The following is a 7,050-nucleotide window of genomic DNA, read 5'->3' on the forward strand; positions in this document are numbered from 1 at the left end:
CCCTGTGAGCAACGCTATTGAAAAGACAAACAATTTTTTTCATGTTTCTGTTCTTGGGACCTTTTACAGCAGATGTATAATTCACCATGTTTAATGATATAGATGAATTAAAACCAACATCTATTGTATCTTTATGAATCTTGAATTAATGTTTCCAGCAGCAGAAGGTCGTTTTTCAGTTGATCAATTAGAAGACACAGACACGCGCACACACATGAGTTTGTGCTCTTCCAGAGAGACTCTCGTTGTTAAACCTCGCTGGTTGGGTTTCACATGAATGAACGTAGACACAAAGCTCAGATGAACTGTACTGCAGAAATATCCATTGTTTCTATATTGACTGAAATGAATAATTCAAATGTACCCATCTTGGTGGTACAGTCTTTATTTCCAGGATAAATTCAACTCCTGAGACTTGATGAAGTAAATTTGATTTATTTTCTTTCTGTAAAAATAAAAGTTTTATTAGCTAAAAGTTAATTCTGAGATGTTATTGGTGAAATTGGAAAGAAGGCATGAATACCAAACAAAAGCTATCTTTTTCCTTTTGGCCCTGAACTATGATATTTTGTTCCATGTTGGCTTACAGAAGCTCCAGACTTTTTCAGGCATTGAAAAGTGTCAGAAAGAGGCTTTAGTGGAATGACTCCACGTTTACATCGTAATCTGCTGGTAGGTACAACCAGCATGTGTGACGGTGACACTCGGTGAAAAATGACAGTCACAAAATCACTCTTGCCTCCGCTGAGTCTGCTGACTCTCATATGTGCAAAACTTTAATTTTTCAACATTTACAGTTATAATTATAGTGAGTCTGCGTGCATGTGAATGTTTGTATTTTAAACAACCTTCAAGAGAAGAGATTGTCGGTGTGCAGTCCTTCCATCTCCTGCCTGAATGGCATTAGTTGGGGGCTCAGAAAAGAAAAAAAGATCCTTTCCTACACTAATGGTGGATTTGTAGCTGCATAACTTTCAGTTCATCAAGGCTCAAAATGGAGCTTTCTTCTGGTTGTAGCAAAGACTCTTAGGTTTTCTAATGGAGTGCACAACATTTGTTTCTTTCTGAGAGGTGTGTGGTATCACAGCAATTCAGCACCATTAGCAATCACTGCTACGGGGAAGGGAGAACTCTTCTACATTCATTGATCTCTGTCTGATACGCTTAATGAAAAAATACATTGAATATGATAACACTGCCTTAAGGAACAGAGGCAATTATTCAGCTTCTGTGTATTGAGAATAACTTGCTTCCTTTTTTGGTGTACATCAGAAAAATAGAAAAGGAGCATGCTATAAGCACACTTATTCTTTCTTTCTTTTTTTTTTTCCCTCCCCTTCCCCCACCTTCAGATAAAAACATCTTAACCATGTTCTTCTGGTATTCTGTGACCAGGCCTTATAAGATTGTGATTTATGAAACAAGGGAAATGTGAGCAGTAACTAATTGGTGAAGCAATCTGGACTCTGTGGCTGCTCCGCACACACAATGAGGTTGGGGTGCCTGCCATCATGCTAAAAGGAATTTAAGAAAAAGCAGGCTTTATCCCTTCCCACGCACACAGTTTCCACCATGCTTCTTCAGGAAGCTAATATTTCTCCATGCAGGGGTCTTCTGTATTCCCCGAGTGTCCAAAAAAAAAAACCTTAACAAATCTGCTTTCATGCACAAGTCTCAAATAACTTTTTATGATGGAGAAATGTCTTCATCAGCGTTACGGACGGTAACACTGCTGTGGATGGGAAAAGTAAGTTGTCCAGGATCACAGAAAAGGTGAGTGGCTGGAACAGTAATAAAAGCTAGGTTTCTCCTGATCTTCCCATGAGATGGTTTTGTCTCCATTCTTTATTTATGTGATAAGCTTTGGGTTTTGATACATCACATGTTACCAGAGCCATGCAGAACAGATAAACAACACAGCTGAAATGTGAACCAGTGCGGCTAGTTGCCAGATCTTTCTATAAAAGATCAGGAAAGACCTTCTACTAAGGTCACTCTGAATTTCTGAATTCTTGTAGTGCTGAGCTGAGATTTGCTTTACAAGGCTGAAATGTCCTTACTGAGAGATCATCTTTAGCAACAACTTCAGACCAGGTTCCTTTCCCTGGACATATGCTAGGGAATTTGGTTTGATTAACAACCATGGAGAAGGTGAGACTGTGAGACTGATGCAGGCTGAGAAGTGAGGAAGTCATAGGGAGGTATTTGTTTTAGAATGGGCAGCTACAGACATGACCTGAACCAATCTTACTTATTTTTTCTCAAGTGTACTTTACTACCCAGAATACAAGTAATATAAACAGATAAGTATGTCTGACGTATACCCCTGTCTGTCTATCCTTAGAAACATATTCTTGTATTCATCATTTATATTCAGTTATAAACAGACAGATTCAGCAAAGCTTCAGACTAACTTTGCCTACTGTAAGGGCCATCAACTTGTCTCATGCATAATGGACTAAAATGGGGACCTAGGATTGTTTCATCAGTCTAAAGAACCAGTCTTCCCAGGCTGAGGGGAACACTATCACACTTCATCTCTGGAAGAGCACAGAACAAAAACGCACATTTGCCAGTGGGGTGCGTGAACAGCTGGATATCCAGTACGGAAAAACTGGAGCACTAAAATGACACAGGTCACCAAACAGTCAGAAGTCCATAAGCCCCGCTGATAACATGTACAAGGATGCTAAAGTGAGCAAGGAATTCAAGTAGGTCATGAGATGAAAAAGAAATGGGAAGGAGAGAGACAAACAGAAGGTGAGGATAAAAAACTGAGCTAAACAATGAAAAAAGAGTTAATGCAGAGGGAGAAAATGAGACAAGTCATTGTACTTCAGGAGGGAAAATAGGAAGGTAAGAAAGAAGCCCTGAAGTTTCAAACTCACACTAATAAAAACTCCTTTATGTGGGTGCAATTTGACCCTCTCTTTTTCTTTAGCAGCCTGAATTTGAAGTATAAATCAGACCTCTCATGGGTAGACATGTCTGTGAGGTCAGACAGGTGCAGACACAGAGGGAAGAGCTGCCAGATGTGAAAGCGCCAATTTTACATGTGGAAAGTCCTCCCGGAGACCCTTTTGGAAATTTGGCCTAGCAGGACAGGGAAAAAAAGAGACCCAAAGAGTTTTAGGGATATTATTGAGCAATTCATCCACACCCCTGTTGAGCAGACACAAAAAGCCACACCATAGTCCCCACACACGCTTGTTCTAGACCCAGAGCAGTATTGGTTTGGGGAACCTAGATGATTGTACCAGGAGCAAGCCATTTTCACTCAAACCCCTGCTTGATTTGTGATGTCATCACACATTTGGAAAGGCACCGTACCGAAGGCCACACATCAAACTTAGCCATTCACCCTGACAGCAAATAGGAGCGGTGGTACTCTCAGAAGATGTGGTAAATATTTTTTAGTGTCCCATTACTGCATAGCCATCTGCCATTTATTGCAATTGTGCAGATCATAATACATCTATCTGATATTTATATAGATGCTGTTTTTGCTTCCATAAGAAGTGCATTGTAACTTAACGTGACATTAGCTTAATGTTCCATTAAAACAGAGTGCTGGTAAGTGTATGCATATGTATATACGTATACCTAAATTATTATTTCCCTACCTATGTTCAGACAGCGCTGGGAAGCTGTATAGATACTGAACTTCTGCTAGGCAATGTTTTCAATACTGAATGGAAATAACTTGTTTGTGCAAAGCCACCCATTTCCCTAATTACAGCCACTCTGTACTGTAAGAGGAAATTGCTAATTGGGTACAGCAGGAAACAAAGAGACAAGGTTTTATTGTCTGTTCTGTTCCTACTAGTATTGTTAACTCATTCCTTTCCTTTGAAAAAAAGCCTTTAATCTTATTGTGGCTCAGTTTCCCCAGCTGTGAAATTATACCAGGCAGAAACTGTGAGGCTATACGTATTAAATACCAGAATAAAAGATTCCTAACAAGACTCTAGTGAGGCTATCAACAGAGGTACAAGACAGAATTCCCACAAAATTGCCTTCACTTTCTGGGAGACATTTAAACCAGCCAGGATTGGAAAGGAGTGGAAATGCTTGCCTGTTTTAACCCTAGTAAACTTTTTTAATCCTAATGACAGTACAGAAAACCATGGGTGAAGTAAACTAAGGTGATAGACTAAGGACTATGTCAGGTGCCCAGAAGATGAAAACCTCTCCATAACTCTGCTGAAGTTATTGAAAGGACCTTGATTGGCGTGTCGTAACGTTCAGGCCACACACGTTGGCACTTGGCAGTCAGAGGATTTCAGGTTCCCCAGGGAAGGTGCAAATATTGCTCTATTAGCAATAACACGCTCCGTAGCTCAGACTGCCGAGAGATTATACGAGTGAACTGTGCAACACGTTGGGACACCGGGCAGGTTGCGCTGAACGAGTGCTTTAGACTATCGCATGCCTTTAGCAGTAAACGTGCTAATGTCAAACTAACCTTGAAAATGTGTGTGTTTAAATATGTTAACCAGAGCAAGACCTGTAGAAATGCCACAAAATATCAAAGGAGGATGACACTGTATAAATGCAGCCTGAGAGTTCCTTTCCTTGTGCAAACAGGGGTTTTTTTCCGCCACCCTCAAGGTTTTCCACCGAGCCAAGAAGCCGGTGGTTCATTGCATTGATTTCCCACTCACTGAGGGATGCCGCCAGTTTAACTTTTCCCATTCACCCCAGGGTTGACTTCTTTATTGAGTTAACAAATGAATAAAACTAGGATAATACATCCATGAATCAGTCCCATAAATGTAGCTCAGTACAGGACAAGGCTAGCGCTAGGGGTAGTGATCTTCCACAGCGCTATAGACACCTGCTATTCTTTCTCTAGAAACCCCCTTTCTGTTACGTTTCCTCTGTTGTTCATAAACACCGAATGAGCAACCTTGGCGATCTAAGGCTAATGCCTCCCTTTTCCCACATGTAATATGTTTATCACAAACGAACGTCTGGGACTTTCATTATTTATCAGGGGATGGAGTCGTATCATTGTACCAGAGGCTCTGGGAGCCTCAAATCATGGTGATCTGTCGCATGGTGTTTGTGGGGTCATACCAGCCTTGATGGCTTTGAAGCCCATCAAAATCCTGCAGCGTAGCAGTGCCAAGGCAATGTGGGGATCCCGCATGGACCTCAGATAGGCCATTGGTTTGGAGCTTCAGGCTCCACGTGGGAATGGAGGTGAAACCTCCTCTCCATGAACAAAGCATCGCTCCAGACCAGGGCTGCTCTCTTCGACAGCGTGCTGTGCTGGTGAGCTGCAGCTCTGAACAACTCCGCAAATGCAAATCTCATTATATGATGGCAGCGCTTGTTTCGCCTAGAGACACGCTGCAAGGGCGCTTTTTTAAAGCTCATTTAGCAAAATGATGAATTTATTTGTGTACACGATAAAGTAAAAAAAAAAAAAAATAATTAAAGCATGTTACATGGTTTCTAAGTGAAAAGTAGTCTATTTGCATTCTCATTTCCTTGTGCCACATCTCAAAGTAAATACAAGCTTTATATATAGAAAGTTGATGATTAACCTTGAGAGTAATTACTACTAAAATGGCGATATCTCCAGGTAAGATAAGATCAGATCTCCATGGTGCTATGCTGTGTGGCATGTAAAAGACTGCCACTCCTTTGAGTGGATGGAACAGAGAAACTTCCCAAGGGTAAATAGGAAAATGAACAGTACGAAGTCACACAACAGGCCAGTGGCAGTGCTAGGGCTACGGCTTGTCTCATAAAGACACCTGTGGCTCTCAGTGCCCAAAAGAGAGGGTAAAACTGAGGTCTCTCATCCTCAAACCAGACAGAAGCACAGGGAATGCTCCAGCTCTGACTGGGGGAAAAAACTCACGATTCACATGGCAGAAGAAACTTTTTGTGCTGGACTGTCCTACTGGAGAAAGCAGAGGGAGCGGGTAGGGAGGCAGATTCAAATGGGTGGAAAAAAAACCCAAAACAAAACAAAAGCAAAAGAAAAGGTAGCTTTCTCAGGATTAACCTTTAACACCACCAGACCTGAAGGCAGTTTGGGGGGGTTAGACAAATCTTCCTATCGCTGCACAACCGTTGTCTCAAATAGGGGAATAACCCAATTTTCGGGCATTCCTGCTTTTCGTTTCCACCCGTGCTGATTACTGCATTTTTCACCTCGGGGGGTGGTGGGGGGGGAAGAGAATAATAAAAAAAGTCTGCTTCAGCCCAGCGAGGGAAGGCAGCTGCTGCAGCCGGGCTGCCCGCGATGCGCCGCTCCCTCGTCTTGGGCTACTTCGCAGTGCCACCTGCTGGCCCCACTCCTGCTCGAGTGGAAATTTCCAAGCCGATGCGTGCTCGCAAGACAAATATCGCAGCTGCTCTGCTAACTTTGCTCCCCAAACTACCTTACAGCAGGCCGCTGGGCTGGAGGGAGGGCTTGGCATTGCCCGAAGCCACCCCTCGCCTCTCCGGCACGGTCCCTCCTGCCGGAGACAGCGATTCCCACTCTCACTCATCTTGATGGGCATTGCAGCGATCTCTCTCTTGATTGCCAAATAACCATGTTTTACTGAGGCTTCCTGCAGCCTCCCTTACATGTGAGGCTCTCACTTCTTTTTTGTTTGCAGAAAGGCCTTTTTAGCAAATGGAAAGTCAGGATTTGTTCATGTGCAGTAGGGAGCAACCTTAAATGTGACTTTTCTCCCATTGTCCCCTCCCCAGGAATTCTTCTGGCCCCAGGGCACAGCAAGGATGCTTGGCCCAGAATTAAAGGTTTGAAAAAGCAGCTTTAGAGATGGCATTTTGTCTCTTTTGAAGATTTGATTCATAGATCAAGTTTGTTTCTAAATTAAAACCAAACGAAACCAAAACAAAACAAAAAGACAACAAACCTTTTCCATTCACCTATACTGAGGATGCAGCAGAGAGGCATTTAAGCTAGCCCCAAACAGGCAAGACCAGACACTGAGCATCATAGCTGTGTCAGAAGCTCAGCCTTGCACTATTTTTGCTAGGAAGGACCACAGCAGCTCAGACTCATTGCTCCAAGTAGGAAGA

Source organism: Aptenodytes patagonicus, chromosome Z, assembly GCF_965638725.1.
Source record: "Aptenodytes patagonicus chromosome Z, bAptPat1.pri.cur, whole genome shotgun sequence".
NCBI lineage: Eukaryota > Metazoa > Chordata > Aves > Sphenisciformes > Spheniscidae > Aptenodytes > Aptenodytes patagonicus.